General features: G+C 47.8%; 1 pseudogene; it reads left to right on the top strand.

Annotated features, from left to right (window-relative positions):
* The first annotated feature begins 2,146 nt into the window (after nt 1–2,146).
* Nucleotides 2,147–14,496, top strand: LOC135533734 (coronin-7-like; annotated as a pseudogene).
* Nucleotides 14,497–15,427: the final 931 nt, after the last annotated feature.

Genomic DNA, 15,427 nt, shown 5'->3' with positions numbered 1-15,427 from the left:
GGTCCGGGTGGACCTGTGTGTGTGTGTGTGTGTGCGTGTGTGTGTGTGTGTGTGTGTGGGAAAATGCATTCCAGTCCCAGTGCTGTGGAGCGTGACCACTGTAGAAAACAGTATGGATGATCTGTGATAAGGCCAGAACTCCATTATTCAGCTGTGTGATTGGTGTAAGTTTCTCCTATGGGATAGTGTGAGAAAACACAAGATAAACATACAGAGATAAGAGAATGAGAGAAAGGGCCATTTGCAGACATAACTGGTATTGCACCCTATTGGAGACATGGAGGAGGGGAGGAGGAGAGAGAGTGGATGGAACAGGGGGTGTGGGGAATGGAGGGGCTCCCTGTGGACCCGGCAGGACATGGGAACACAGAGAGGCACTAACGGCGTGGCCGCCCCTCACTGACTTCACAGGGCTGGGGTGGGTAGAGAGAGGGATGGAGGGGTTCAGTCCAATCTGCAGGACTGTGAGAGAAAGAGAGGTGTGTGTGTGTGTGTGTGTGTGTGTGTGTGTGTGTGTGTGAGAGAGGGAGATGGAAATAGGGGGTAGCAGGGCCCCTATTCAGTTCCACTTACATCAGAAACAACCAAAACACCTTGGTTTGAACAAGGGACCAATCACAGCACTTTTCCAGAAGTCAGTATGTACAACATGTCCTTGTTCTCATTCAGCTTCTCAGAGTTCAACTCTGATGTCTATTGCTGTGTGCTTTGGGTTACACACACACAGACAGACACAGACACACAGACAGACATACAGACACACACACACACAGACAGACAGACAGACAGACAGACAGACAGACAGACAGACAGACAGACAGACAGACAGACAGACAGACAGACAGACAGACAGACAGACACACACAGACAGACACACAGACAGACACACACACAGACAGACACACAGACAGACACACAGACAGACACACACACAGACACAGACAGTTCCGTGTCCCTATAGTCAGCGGTATCAGGGAGAACAGTCAGTCTACTCCAGTGTGTCGTTAGATTCATATTTATACATCATGACATCACCACTCACTGTGGTTGGTTTGTGTGTGCGTGTGTTGGTGTGAAGCATTCAGCCATAGAATGGGCCTAATTGACCAGCCAGTTGTGTTCAGTGGGGCACAGCGTTGTGGAACGTTCAGATGAATATAGATGTATAACATAGAACAGATATTCTGAAAGGTCTGCGTTTTATCCGACCCTCCACCTCTACATCTTCCTCACTATCAACAACCATCCCTCCCTCTATCACGGTCTGTCTGTCCTCCTCTCTCTGACCATGATGCCTTGCTCTGTCATTCTCATGGAGGGACCGTGATGTGAAGCTGTGACCTCACACACCACTTCCCTTCTGACTCTATTACAAGAAGTCCCTGGACACTACTCTGAATGTGTGTGTGTGTGTGTGTGAATTTTTGTGCTCAATTTGTAGTTTAATGCCAGAAATGTTTTTGTGCTTGCTTTGATTAATATGTTGTTATTCTTTATAATGACCAGCTAATTAATAAAAATATAGTAACATATTGCTGAGGGAGGATATCTGTAGTGCAAGTTAAGGTTCATCACTGAACTACGACATGGAGCATTTCTCCTGTGAGTGGTGTGTTTCCCATCTAGTGGTTGGTGATTGAAACTACAGTAAACTGGCCTGTTGATTTTTGTGATTGATTCAACTTGTTTTGCAACTTGTTGAAAATCTTCTCTCTTTTGTATCTTTTCCCCTCTTCTCTCTCCCTCCTCCTCTCTCTCTCTCTTCCCCCTCACTCTCTCGCTCTCTCACTCTCTCTTCCCCCTCCTCTCTCTCTCTCTCACCTCTACTCTCTCTCTCTCCTCTACTCCTCTCTTCCTCTACTCTCTCTCCTCTCTACACACTCTCCCCTCTAATCTCTCCTCTTCCCTCTACTCTCTCTCCCCTCTACTCGCCCTCTTCCCCTCCTCTCTCTCTCCCTCTACTCTCTCTCTCCCCTACTCCCTCTTCCCCCTCTACTCTCTCTCTCCTCCTTCTATACTCTCTCTTTCCTCATTCTCTCATCCTTCTACTCTCTCTTTCTCCCTGCTCTCTCTCTTCTCCCTCTACTCCTCTCTCTTCTCCCTGCTCTCACTCTTCTCACTCTTCTCCCTCTCTCCTCTACTCCCTCTCCATCTCCCCCCTCACTTCTCCATTCTCAGGACACTGATGCCTTTGTTTGACCCTGACTCAGGCCTCCTCACAGTATCTGGGATGGTAAGATGTAGTTTGTTGTCTCCCTTAACAGATAGTATGAAGGCAGCTGGCCTCATTTCATCTTTTACTATTATCTTCCTCAGTAAATACATGTCTGCTTTGTTCTCTCTTCCATAGGGAGATAGTGTCATTGACTGCTTCGAGGTGTCTGCCACTGAACCATTCCTTTCCCAAGGTAAGGACAGATCTTCAGTGGTTGTTCATTTTCCAATACTGTCCTCCTACCTCTCCCAATCCCTCTCTCACACACCCAGGTCTGTCCTCCTACCTCTCACAATCTGGTCCTCCTACCTCTCCCACACACACCAGGTCTGTCCTCCTACCTACCTCTCCCACACCCAGGTCTGTCCTCCTACACACACACAGGTCTGTCCTCCTACCTCTCCCCACTCCCTCTCACACACCCAGGTCTGTCCTCCTACCTCTCCCACTCCCTCTCTCACACACCCAGGTCTGTCCTCCTACACTCACTCTCACACCCAGGTCTGTCCTCCTACCTCTCCCACTCCTTTCCCACCCCAGGTCTCTCTCACACACCCAGGTCTGTCCTCCTACCTCTCCCACTCCCTCTCTCACACACCCAGGTCTGTCCTCCTACCTCTCCCACTCCCTCTCTCACACACCCAGGTCTGTCCTCCTACCTCTCACACACCCAGGTATGTCCTCCTACCTCTCCCACTCCCTCTCCACACATCCAGGTCTGTCCTCTACCTCTCCCACACACACCCAGGTCTGTCCTCCTACCTCTCCCACTCCCTCTCTCACACACCCAGGTCTGTCCTCCTACCTCTCACACACCCAGGTATGTCCTCCTACCTCTCCCACTCCCTCTCTCACACATCCAGGTCTGTCCTGCTACCTCTCCCACTCCCTCTCTCACACACCCAGGTCTGTCCTCCTACCTTTCCCACTCCCTCTCTCACACACCCAGGTCTGTCCTCCTACCTCTCCCACTCCCTCTCTCACACACCCAGGTCTGTCCTGCTACCTCTCCCACTCCCTCTCTCACACACCCAGGTCTGTCCTCCTACCTCTTCCACTCTCCTCCTCACACACCCAGGTCTGTCCTCCTACCTCTCCCACTCCTCTCTCACACACCCAGGTCTGTCCTCCTACCTCTCCCACTCCTCTCTCACACCCAGGTCTGTCCAGGTCTGTCCTCCTACCTCCCCACTCCCTCTCTCACACACCCAGCTACCTCTCCCACTCCCTCTCTCACACACCCAGGTCTGTCCTCCTACCTCTCCCACTCCCTCTCTCACACACCCAGGTCTGTCCTCCTACCTCTCCCACTCCCTTCTCACACACCCAGGTCTGTCCTCCTACCTCTCCCACTCCCACACACCCCAGGTCTGTCCTCTCACACACCCAGGTCTGTCCTCTACCTCTCCCACTCCCCTCTCTCACACACCCAGGTCTGTCCTCCTACTCTCTCCACACATCCAGGTTGGCTGTCCTGCTACCTCTCCCACACACATCCAGGTCTGTCCTCCTACCTCTCCCACTCCCTCTCTCACACACAGGTCCAGGTCTGTCCTCCTACTCTCCCACTTTCTACACACCCAGGTCTACCTCTCACACTCCCTCCTCACACACCCAGGTCTGTCCTGAGCTACCTTCAACACCTTTATGTCTTCACACCCAGGTCTGTCCTCCTACCTGTTCCCACTCCCTTCTCACACACCCAGGTCTGTCCTCCTACCTCTCCCACTCCCTTCTCACACACCCAGGTCTGTCCTCCTACCTCTCCCACTCCCTCTCTCACACACCCAGGTCTGGTCTGTCCTCCTGCTACCTCTCCCACTGTCCTGGATGTACCACTCTCACACACCCAGGTCTGTCCTCCTTGGATCTCCCACTCACTCTCACACATCCAGGTCTGTCCCCTACCTTCCCACTCCCCTCTCTCACACACCCAGGTCTGTCCTCCTACCTCTCCCACTCCCTCTCTCACACACCCAGGTCTGTCCTCCTACACACCCAGGTCTGTCCTGCTACCTCTCCCACTTCTCACACACCCAGGTCTGTCCTGCTACCTCTCCCACTCCCTCTCTCACACACCCAGGTCTGTCCTCTAACTTGGATCTCCCATCCTCTACACAATATAACTGTCTGTCCTCTACCTCTCCCACTCACTACACACCCAATATAACTCTAATCTCTACTTCTATTCTCTTCATCTCCCTCCAGTGAGCCACTGTCTGACGGACGCCCCAACGCGAGGCGTTGCCATGGTACCCAAGTTGGCATTGGATGTCCTGTCCTGTGAGGTCATGCGAGTCCTGCAGCTGACAGACAGCTTCATCGTGCCAATCAACTACCACGTACCCCGCAAGGTCCGGTATCTCTCAGGCTACTGTAACAGCAGATCCATCTGTCATTTTGATGTCATGGCAACAGTTCTTTCCCTGTACTTGTTTCTAAACTGATGGGGGGGGGACTTGGCAATAGTGTCTTTGTAGTCACTGAGGAAAATAAAGTTATGGAATGAGCGACCATTCAACAAGCCTTTATGTCTTCCATTTTAGAGTATGTCTGCTTTTGTGTGTATCTAATTCAGTCAGGACAGGAGTTCCATGCAGACCTGTACCCAGACACCTTGGACGGCAGCCATGTCAGCTGCAGAGTGGTGGAAAGGTCTGTCTTCTAACAGGTACCACCATCACTACACAATATGACTCTAATCTGTATTCTAACTAGGATGTACCACCATCACTCTACACAATATGACTCTAATCTGTATTCTAACTTGGATGTACCACCATCACTACACAATATGACTCTAATCTGTATTCTAACTTGGATGTACCACCATCACTCTACACAATATGACTCTAATCTGTATTCTAACTTGGATGTACCACCATCACTACACAATATAACTGTAATCTGTATTCTAACTTGGATGTACCACCATCACTCTACACAATATAACTGTAATCTGTCTTCTAACTTGGATGTACCACCATCACTACACAATATAACTGTAATCTGTATTCTAACTTGGATGTACCACCATCACTACACAATATAACTGTAATCTGTATTCTAACTTGGATGTACCACCATCACTCTACACAATATAACTGTAATCTGTATTCTAACTTGGATGTACCACCATCACTACACAATATAACTGTAATCTGTCTTCTAACTTGGATGTACCACCATCACTACACAATATAACTGTAATCTGTATTCTAACTTGGATGTACCACCATCACTACACAATATAACTGTAATCTGTATTCTAACTTGGATGTACCACCATCACTCTACACAATATAACTGTAATCTGTCTTCTAACTTGGATGTACCACCATCACTACACAATATAACTGTAATCTGTATTCTAACTTGGATGTACCACCATCACTCTACACAATATAACTGTAATCTGTCTTCTAACTTGGATGTACCACCATCACTACACAATATAACTGTAATCTGTATTCTAACTTGGATGTACCACCATCACTCTACACAATATAACTGTAATCTGTATTCTAACTTGGATGTACCACCATCACTCTACACAATATGACTCTAATCTGTCTTCTAACTTGGATGTACCACCATCACTACACAATATAACTGTAATCTGTATTCTAACTTGGATGTACCACCATCACTCTACACAATATAACTGTAATCTGTCTTCTAACTTGGATGTACCACCATCACTACACAATATAACTGTAATCTGTATTCTAACTTGGATGTACCACCATCACTCTACACAATATAACTGTAATCTGTCTTCTAACTTGGATGTACCACCATCACTCTACACAATATAACTCTAATCTGTATTCTAACTTGGATGTACCACCATCACTCTACAATATAACTGTAATCTGTATTCTAACTTGGATGTACCACCATCACTCTACACAATATAACTGTAATCTGTCTTCTAACTTGGATGTACCACCATCACCCTACACAATATAACTCTAATCTGTATTCTAACTTGGATGTACCACCATCACTCTACACAATATAACTGTAATCTGTATTCTAACTTGGATGTACCACCATCACTACAAATATAACTGTAATCTGTATTCTAACTTGGATGTACCACCATCACTACAATATAACTGTAATCTGTATTCTAACTTGGATGTACCACCATCACTCTACACAATATAACTGTAATCTGTCTTCTAACTTGGATGTACCACCATCACTACACAATATAACTGTAATCTGTATTCTAACTTGGATGTACCACCATCACTCTACACAATATAACTGTAATCTGTCTTCTAACTTGGATGTACCACCATCACTACACAATATAACTGTAATCTGTATTCTAACTTGGATGTACCACCATCACTCTGCACAATATAACTGTAATCTGTCTTCTAACTTGGATGTACCACCATCACTCTACACAATATAACTGTAATCTGTCTTCTAACTTGGATGTACCATCACAATATAACTGTAATCTGTATTCTAATATAACTGTAATCTGTATTCTAACTTGGATGTACCACCATCACTCTACACAATATAACTGTAATCTGTCTTCTAACTTGGATGTACCACCATCACTACACAATATAACTGTAATCTGTATTCTAACTTGGATGTACCACCATCACTCTACACAATATAACTGTAATCTGTCTTCTAACTTGGATGTACCACCATCACTACAAATATAACTGTAATCTGTATTCTAACTTGGATGTACCACCATCACTCTACACAATATAACTGTAATCTGTCTTCTAACTTGGATGTACCACCATCACTACACAATATAACTGTAATCTGTATTCTAACTTGGATGTACCACCATCACTCTACACAATATGACTCTAATCTGTATTCTAACTTGGATGTACCACCATCACTACACAATATAACTGTAATCTGTATTCTAACTTGGATGTACCACCATCACTCTACACAATATAACTGTAATCTGTCTTCTAACTTGGATGTACCACCATCACTACACAATATAACTGTAATCTGTATTCTAACTTGGATGTACCACCATCACTCACAATATAACTGTAATCTGTATTCTAACTTGGATGTACCACCATCACTCTACACAATATAACTGTAATCTGTCTTCTAACTTGGATACAGTACCAATAGAAGTGCTTGGTTTTCTACACAATATAACTGTTTGTACTTCAGGACCAAGCATCCATCTAACTTTGCCTGCTGTTCTTTAAACATCCAATCATGGGGCGTCTTCTCCAGGTTGAGAAGGTCAGTGTCAACCCATCCAATCGTCAGAAGCCTAACAACGCTAAGCCAGCCAATCAGACGGCTGCTAAGAAAGAGCTGCCCAGTGGGAGGAGCAAAAGAGGTGAGAGTTCAGCATCATCTGTTCTCCTCCTCCTCTATGGGTCGCTTTCATTTCTCTTTTGGCTCCCTCTGTTCCTCATTCCTTCTGTTCTCTCCCGCTTCCTCATTCCCTCCGTTCCTTCCGTTCCCTCATTCCCTCCGTTCCCTCCGTTCTTCTGTTCCCTCATTCCCTCCGATCCTTCTGTTCCCTCATTCCCTCCGATCCTTCCGTTCCCTCATTCCCTCTGTTCTCTCCACTCCCTCCGTTCCCTCATTCCCTCTGATCCCTCATTCCCTCCGTTCCCTCATTCCCTCCGTTCTTCCATTCCCTCATTCCCTCCATTCCCTCCGTTCTTCTGTTCCCTCATTCCCTCCGATCCTTCCGTTCCCTCATTCCCTCCGATCCCTTCCGTTCCCTCATTCCCTCTGTTCCCCATTCCCTCCGTTCCCTCATTCCCTCCGATCCCTCATTCCCTCTGATCCCTCATTCCCTCTGTTCCTTCCGTCCCTTCATTCTCTGATCCCTCATTCCCTCCGATCCTTCCGTTCCTCTCATTCCTTCTGTTCTCTCTGCTCCCACTCATTCCCTCTGTTCCTTCCGTTCCCTCGTTCCCTCATTCCCTCCGTTCTTCCCTTCCCCTCATTCCCTCCGATCCTTCCGTCCGATCCCTCATTCCCTCCGTTCTCTCCACTCCCCTCCGTTCCTCATTCCTTCCGTTCCCTCTCCACTCCCTCCCTTCCCCAATCTCATTCCCTCCGATCCCTCATTCCCTCCGATCCCTCCGTTCCCTCATTCCCTCCGTTCCCTCTGCTAGCAACTACCTTTTTATTATATTTTTAATAAAAATGGAATTTGATTTTGTTTATTTTCTCTCAAATTGTTTTCATATTATTGCATCGGGCCACACATAGAGTATTGATTGAATATCTTGGATTAACCTGTGAGTATCTAATGTATCTGTTGCTGATTGGCTGAAAGCCGTGGTATATCAGACCATATACCACTGGTATGACAAAACAATTGTTTTTACTGCTCTAATTACGTTGGTAACCAATAGCAATAAGGCACCTCGGGGGTTTGTGATATGTTGCCAATATACCTAAGGGCTGTATCCAGGCACTCCGCGTTGTGTTGTGCATCAGAACAGCCCTGAGCAGTAATATATTGGCCACATACCACAAACCCCCTCGTGCCTAATTGTTTAATTATATGATTGTATATTGTATATGTATTACTGTTGTTCTTCCTCTCCAGGAGGCTCCAGTCCGAGGCTGCTCCACCTCCAGCAGTTCCCTGAGCTCCCCCCAGCAGCAGTGCTGCCCCGTCCTGCTCCCCCTCCTCCACCTCTGGCCTCTCCTCAGGCTTCCTCCCCAGCCCCAGCCAGAGTGCCAAAGCCATCAGCAGCATGTTGGGTAAGGCTGTTTGGGAAACAGTAGCAGTGCTCCATCTCACACACACACAAACACACATATACGTGAATACACACACACACACCACACATACACACACCACACACATACACACACCATACACACATCCTTACCCATCAGCAACATGTTGAGTAAAGCTGTTTTGGGAATCTGTAGTGGTACTACATTACCCACAATACTCTGTGTTACATATCCGGTTATGGTGTTAGGAAGTACGTTATGTAAGATTTGACAGTGTCAGTCTCAATGCTAGGTAAGGCTGTCTCTCTTATCTCTCATCTCATTTCCCTACCTTGTCATTATCTTATTATAATGTCCTGCTGACTGTTGGTTTGAGCTGTATTTACAACTGAACTGTGTGAGAGAGAGAGAGTTGGTGGTTTGGATTGATCTGAACCTGTCTGACGATCATATCCTACACACTGCTAGCATATCAAGACAGCACAAACAGATCTGGGACCAGGCACCCTGCCAGTATCCCCTGTCTGATGTAGCCTGTTACCATTCTAAATGTGCTGGAACCAACTTGTTTGTTAACCATACAAGAGCTTCCCACAGCACATATAGTATGAGACTAGGTTACTAATAATATACCTGGGTTGTGTTCATTGGGTACTGCGTAACAAAATGTTTCGCAACAGAAAACTAAAACAAGCATTTCTTATTGGACCAGGTACATCATTGTAAATAATTTCTTCAGGTTGGTGCCTAATGAACAAGACCCAGGTTACTGTAGCTAAGGTATAAAATCACCCTGCTCTCCTCCTCCTCCCTCTCTCTCCCCCTTTCCCTCCCTCCCTCCCTCTCCTCCCTCCCTCTCCCCCTCTCCCTCCCTCTTCTCCTCCTCCCTCTCTCTCCCTCTTCTCCTCCTCTCTCTCTCTCTCTCCCTCTCCTCCACCTCCCTCTCTCTCCCTCTCCTCCACCTCCCTCTATCTCCCTCTCCTCCTCACTCTCTCTCTCTCCCTCTTTCCCCCTCCCTCTCTCCCTCCTCCCCTCTCCCTCCCCCTCCTCCTCCCTCTCTCTCCTCCCTCCCCTCCCTCTCCCCTCCTCTCCTCCCTCTCCTCCCCTCCCTTCCTCCCTCCCTCCCTCTCTTCTCCTCCTCCCCCCCTCCCTCCTCCCTCCCCCCTCTCCCTCTCTCCCTCCCTCCCTTCCTCCCTCCTCCCTCTCTCTCCTCTCCCTCCCTCCCCCTCTCCCTCCACCCCTCTCTCCTCTCCCTCCCTCCCTCTCCTCCTCCCTCTCTCCCTCCTCCCTCCTCCTCCCCCTCTCTCCCACTCCTCCCCTCCTCCCTCTCCTCCTCTCCTCCCTCTCCTCCTCCCTCCCTCTCCTCCTCCTCCCTCTCTCTCCCTCTCCTCCTCCCTCCCTCTCCTCCTCCTCCCTCTCTCTCCCTCTCTCTCCCTCTCTCTCCCTCTCTCTCCTCCTCCCTCTCCCCTCCTCCCTCCCTCCTCCTCCTCCCTCCCTCTCCTCCTCCTCCCTCTCTCCCCTCTCCTCCCCTCCCTCTCCCTCTCTCCTCCCTCCCTCTCTCTCCCTCTCTCCCTCTCTCTCCCCTCTCTCCCTCTCCCTCTCCTCCTCCCCCAGGTCCCAGCAGTAAGTTTCGTCACCTGCAGGGTGCGGTGCTTCACAGAGACACCCACTTCACCAACCTGAAGGGGCTCAACCTCACCACGCCCGGGGGAGTGTGATGGCTTCTGTGCCAACCGCCATCGCGTGGCCGTGCCCTGCCACCGCCGGGGTCAGATCGCCATCTTTGAGTACTTCCACACTTAGAAAATGGAAGATAATGTGTCTTTATCCAAAATATTGTAGTATTCTTTTAGTTATTTTCATTTGTCCCTTATCTTTATCTTTTTTAAGTGAGCCTGGTCAGGAAAGCAGAATTCTGCTAAAGTGAGGGTGTTTTATGGCTGTGTCATCTTATTAGTTGGAGGGAAGTAGACAACACTTCAACTAACATGAAATAATATGCAGCCCCTGCAGGAACATATACAGTAGAATGTCATCAAATAATAGGAATGAATAGACATAGTCATTTAGGATTTCTGCCACCATATTAATAGGAATGAATAGTTGTCTCAGGCTGGGAAGCTAGTCATTTAGGATTTCTGCCACCAGGCTATTAGATTAAAGAAAGAGGGATGTATCTCACTGCCCCCCCTCAGTTGTCTCAGGCTGGGAAGCTAGCAGACACGGGCCTGCCCACCATATTAGATTAAAGAAAGAGGATGCATCTCACTGCCCCTCCTCAGTTGTCTCAGGCTGGGAAGCTAGCGGACACGGGCCTGCCCACCATATTAGATTAAAGAAAGAGGGATGTATCTCACTGCCCCCTCCTCAGTTATCTCGGACAGGCTGGGAAAGAGGATGTATCTGCCCTCTCCAGTTATCACTGGGAAGCTGGGCCTGCCCACCATATTAGATTAAAGAAAGAGGGATGTATCTCATTGCCCCCCTCCTCAGCTGTCTCAGGCTGGGAAGCTAGCGGACACGGGCCTGCCCACCATATTAGATTAAAGAAAGAGGGATGTATCTCACTGCCCCCTCCTCAGTTGTCTCAGGCTGGGAAGCTAGCTGGACACGGGCCTGCCCACCATTAGATTAAAGAAAGAGGGATGTATCTCACTGCCCCCTCCTCGCTGTCTCAGGCTGGGAAGCTAGCGGACACGGGCCTGCCCACCATATTAGATTAAAGAAAGAGGGATGTATCTCACTGCCCCCCTCCTCAGTTGTCTCAGGCTGGGAAGCTAGCGGACACAGGCCTGCCCACCATCCAGAACTCTGTCAACGTGGCTGACTTCTCCTGGGACCCCTTCAACAGTCACAGGCTGGTGGTGGCGGGCGACGATGCTAAGCTCCGTGTGTGGCAGGTGCCTGAGGGGGGTCTGACAGAGACCCTGACTGAGCCAGAGACCATCCTGCAGGGTAAGACACACTCCACAGGGGCCTGGAGACCAGTTAAGTTCAAGTAAAGTAGAATTCAATTGAAAGAAGTTCGACTCAGAGCTGGGGCTTTTGGGGTCCAATGTGAAATATCTGATATGTAGATGTGTGAGTGAATGTAGTCACATCTGTATCAGTACTCTATCCTTCATTCAATGAGTGACAGAAATGAAATGAACAGGATACCGGTATGCAATTTGCTACAGTGCGTCTTATTATCCTTATATAAAGCCTTATACTGTGTGACTACTGAATCTATCAATAGAAATAAATCATATCTTGATAGAATGTGAGTGAGTGACAGGGGTTTTGACCAATCACAGGCCACACTGAGAAGATCTACTCAGTCAAGTTCCACCCCCTGGCGTCGGGCCTGCTGGCATCCTCCTCCTACGACCAGACGGTGCGCCTGTGGAACCTGGAGTCTGGGGACGAGGTCAAAGCGCTCCGGGGACACCAGGATCAGGTGACGGAGGAGGAGGGAAAGGGGCGGGACATAAGGAATATTGGTATTGGCAGGGGGTGGAGCCACTGGTTTTGTTAGAGAATGGGGACGTGGTAAAATAGATCTGGGACAATAATAATGATGGATATTGATTGATTGATCCTACCTACAGTATGGACAAGGAACGTGCATTTTGCTTGTCTCCTTCGCTTCATTTCAACTTTTCACTCGTTCCTTTCTCTGTTCCCTCTCCTATAGATATTTGGGATGGCGTGGAGTCCGGATGGTAAACTCCTGGCCACGGTGTGTAAGGATGGGAAACTGCGCATCTACGACCCTCGCAAGTCTGCTGACCCAGTACAGGTGTGTGTACAGGAGACCTGAGGAGTTGTTGACCTTTTTGTCTGGAGTATTTCCATATATCTCTCTTTCTCCTTCTCTCTCTCTCTGCAGGAGGGTGCAGGTCCTGAGGGCCACAGAGGGGCTCGTGTGGTGTGGGTGTGTGACGGCAAATACCTGATGGTGTCAGGATTCGACAGGTGAATATTTCTCTGTATTTCTGTTTGGTAGTTGAGCTTCAATTTGTGCTTAACAATCCATTTACCTTCATTTAATTCATTCAGTTCATCGTGTGTGTATGACCATTCAGTCTGACATGTAGTTCACCCATAATCGTGGTTCACACAAAAAACTGCACCAATGGCTTTATGGTCCTGGTGAACAAGAGGAAAACAACCCCTCTGACCCGAGACTTCATTGATGATGTCACCACAGTTCACCTCACCTTTGACCCCCGATGTGTTTTCCCGCTTCTGCAGTCGCAGTGAGAGAACCCTGTACCTGCACTCCGTTGAGTCCCTGTCCTCCGGGGCCATCGCCAGCGCCCCCACCGACGTCTCACCCTCCACCCTCATTCCCTTCTACGACCCCGACACCAGCGTCGTCATCCTCACCGGAAAGGTAAACAACAACAAACAAACAAATAAACAGAGCATTTCTTTTGGATAAAAGAAAACAGAGCCCATATTGACTTTATGTTGTGTTGAAAGTCTGTTACAGACTCTTGTGCTTCATGATAATAATGTCTGCCTAGCCTGGTTCCCGATCTGTTTGTGCTGTCTTGCCAACTCCTATGTCTAGTAGACAACAAAAAACTATCTGGGACCGGGCTAATGTTGGTGGTGGTGGATTGGTAGATCCATACTGACTCCCCATACCCAGACTTTGACACGAGTAAACCTATACCGCCATTGTTGTTGTTGTTGTTGTTTACATTTACCAGGGTGACACGCGAGTGTACATCTTTGAGATAGTGCCAGAAGCTCCCTATTTCCTGGAATGTGCCAGCTTCAACTCCTCAGAGCCCCACAAGGTATAGACTTTATGATAACAGCATTACATCCCTGCTTTTCCCTCTTTCTTTTCTCATTTCCTATATCCCGCTCCTTCTTATTACATGTTTTGTAGTCAATAGATTTTAAAAAATTCCCTGAATTTGTGACTTGTATAAAATGTCTTTGAATTGATTGACTGACTGACTGACTGACTGAAGATCTGTCAATCAATTACGCAGGCACCTGTAGAGCTGTAGAATCTCTCTGCATGAACTTCCTGTTTCCTGTGTTTAGGGCTTGGCCTTCCTGCCGAAGACTGAGTGTGTGGTGCAAGAGGTCGAGGTGGCCAGGGGTCTGCGGCTCAGTAAGACCTCCATAGAGCCAGTGGCCTTCAGAGTCCCCCGCGTCAGAGTGAGTTATGGCTCAACGCTGCCATCTAGTGTATATATGGGGGAAATAGGAAAAACCTGCAGTTATTTGATGACTTTTCAGACCAGGGCCTCAAAGGACTACCAGTAAAAAGGGTCTGCTATGTGAACCCCTGTTTGTACTTAGTCTGTGGAGTTTGAGCTGTTTGAGTTCTGAACTAATCCTGTCGTGTCTCGTCTCCCTCCTTCCTTCGCTCTGACCGTCCACAGAAAGAGTTCTTTCAGGATGATGTGTACCCAGACACAGCAGTGTGGTGGGAGTCTTCTCTGACAGCCTCAGCCTGGCTGGCTGGTTCTGATGGGAAGCACCACTCCATCAGCCTCAAGCCCAAAGACATGACCCCAGGTAGGGGCTAACCTCAGCTCTGCTCCGCCCAGGCACATATAGTACAAACAGTGGACTGAAGTCAACAGCATTACTGTTAGATCCACCTTTTGAATGTCAGATGAGAAGCCGAGCAGATACAGTTTATAAGGGGCAACCTTTCCACGCTTTCATGGGCCAAGTCCTGGGTTTGACAAGATTATCTGCCTTGAGCTTTGACATGATGGTGACACGAGCTAAATCTAATCTGACAGCCAATCGTCAATCAACTCAATGTGAGGCAGAGATCTTCTATAACGTAGAATTACTGATACAGGCTTTGAGCAAAGTCTTGTGGATCGGTGTACCTGGAATGACACACATGTATAGTGGCAAGAGAAAGTATGTGAACCCTTTGGAATTACCTGCATTTCTGCAGAAATTGGTCATCAAATGTGATCTGATCTTCATCTAAGTCACAACAATAGACAAACACAGTGCGCTTAAACTAATAACACACACATTTTTGTATTTTTCTTGTCTATATTGAATACATCATTTAAACATTCACAATGTAGGTTAGAAAAAGTATGTGAACCCTTAGGCTAATGACTTCTCCAAAAGCTAATTGGAGTCAGGAGTCAGCTAACCTGGAGTCCAATCAGTGAGACGAGATTGGAGATGTTGGTTAGAGCTGCCTTGCCCTATAAAATGTGAGTTTGCTATTCACAAGAAGCATTGCCTGATGTGAACCAGGCCTCGAACAAAAGAGATCTCAGAAGACCTAAGATTAAGAATTGTTGACTTGCATTAAGCTGGAAAGGGTTACAAAAGTATCTCTAAAAGCCTTGATGTCCAGCAATCCACAATAAGACATATTGTCAAAAATGGAGAAATTCAGCACTGTTGCTACTCTCCCTAGGAGTGGCCGTCCTGCAAAGATAACTGCAAGAGCACAGAGCAGAATGCTCAATGAGGTTAAGAAGAATCCTTGAGTGT

This window comes from Oncorhynchus masou, unplaced genomic scaffold (genome assembly GCF_036934945.1).
Source record: "Oncorhynchus masou masou isolate Uvic2021 unplaced genomic scaffold, UVic_Omas_1.1 unplaced_scaffold_2633, whole genome shotgun sequence".
In the NCBI taxonomy this organism is placed as follows: Eukaryota; Metazoa; Chordata; class Actinopteri; order Salmoniformes; family Salmonidae; genus Oncorhynchus; species Oncorhynchus masou.
The sequence above is the reverse complement of the archived record's forward strand: the minus strand, read 5'-3'. Positions and strand labels throughout refer to the sequence as shown.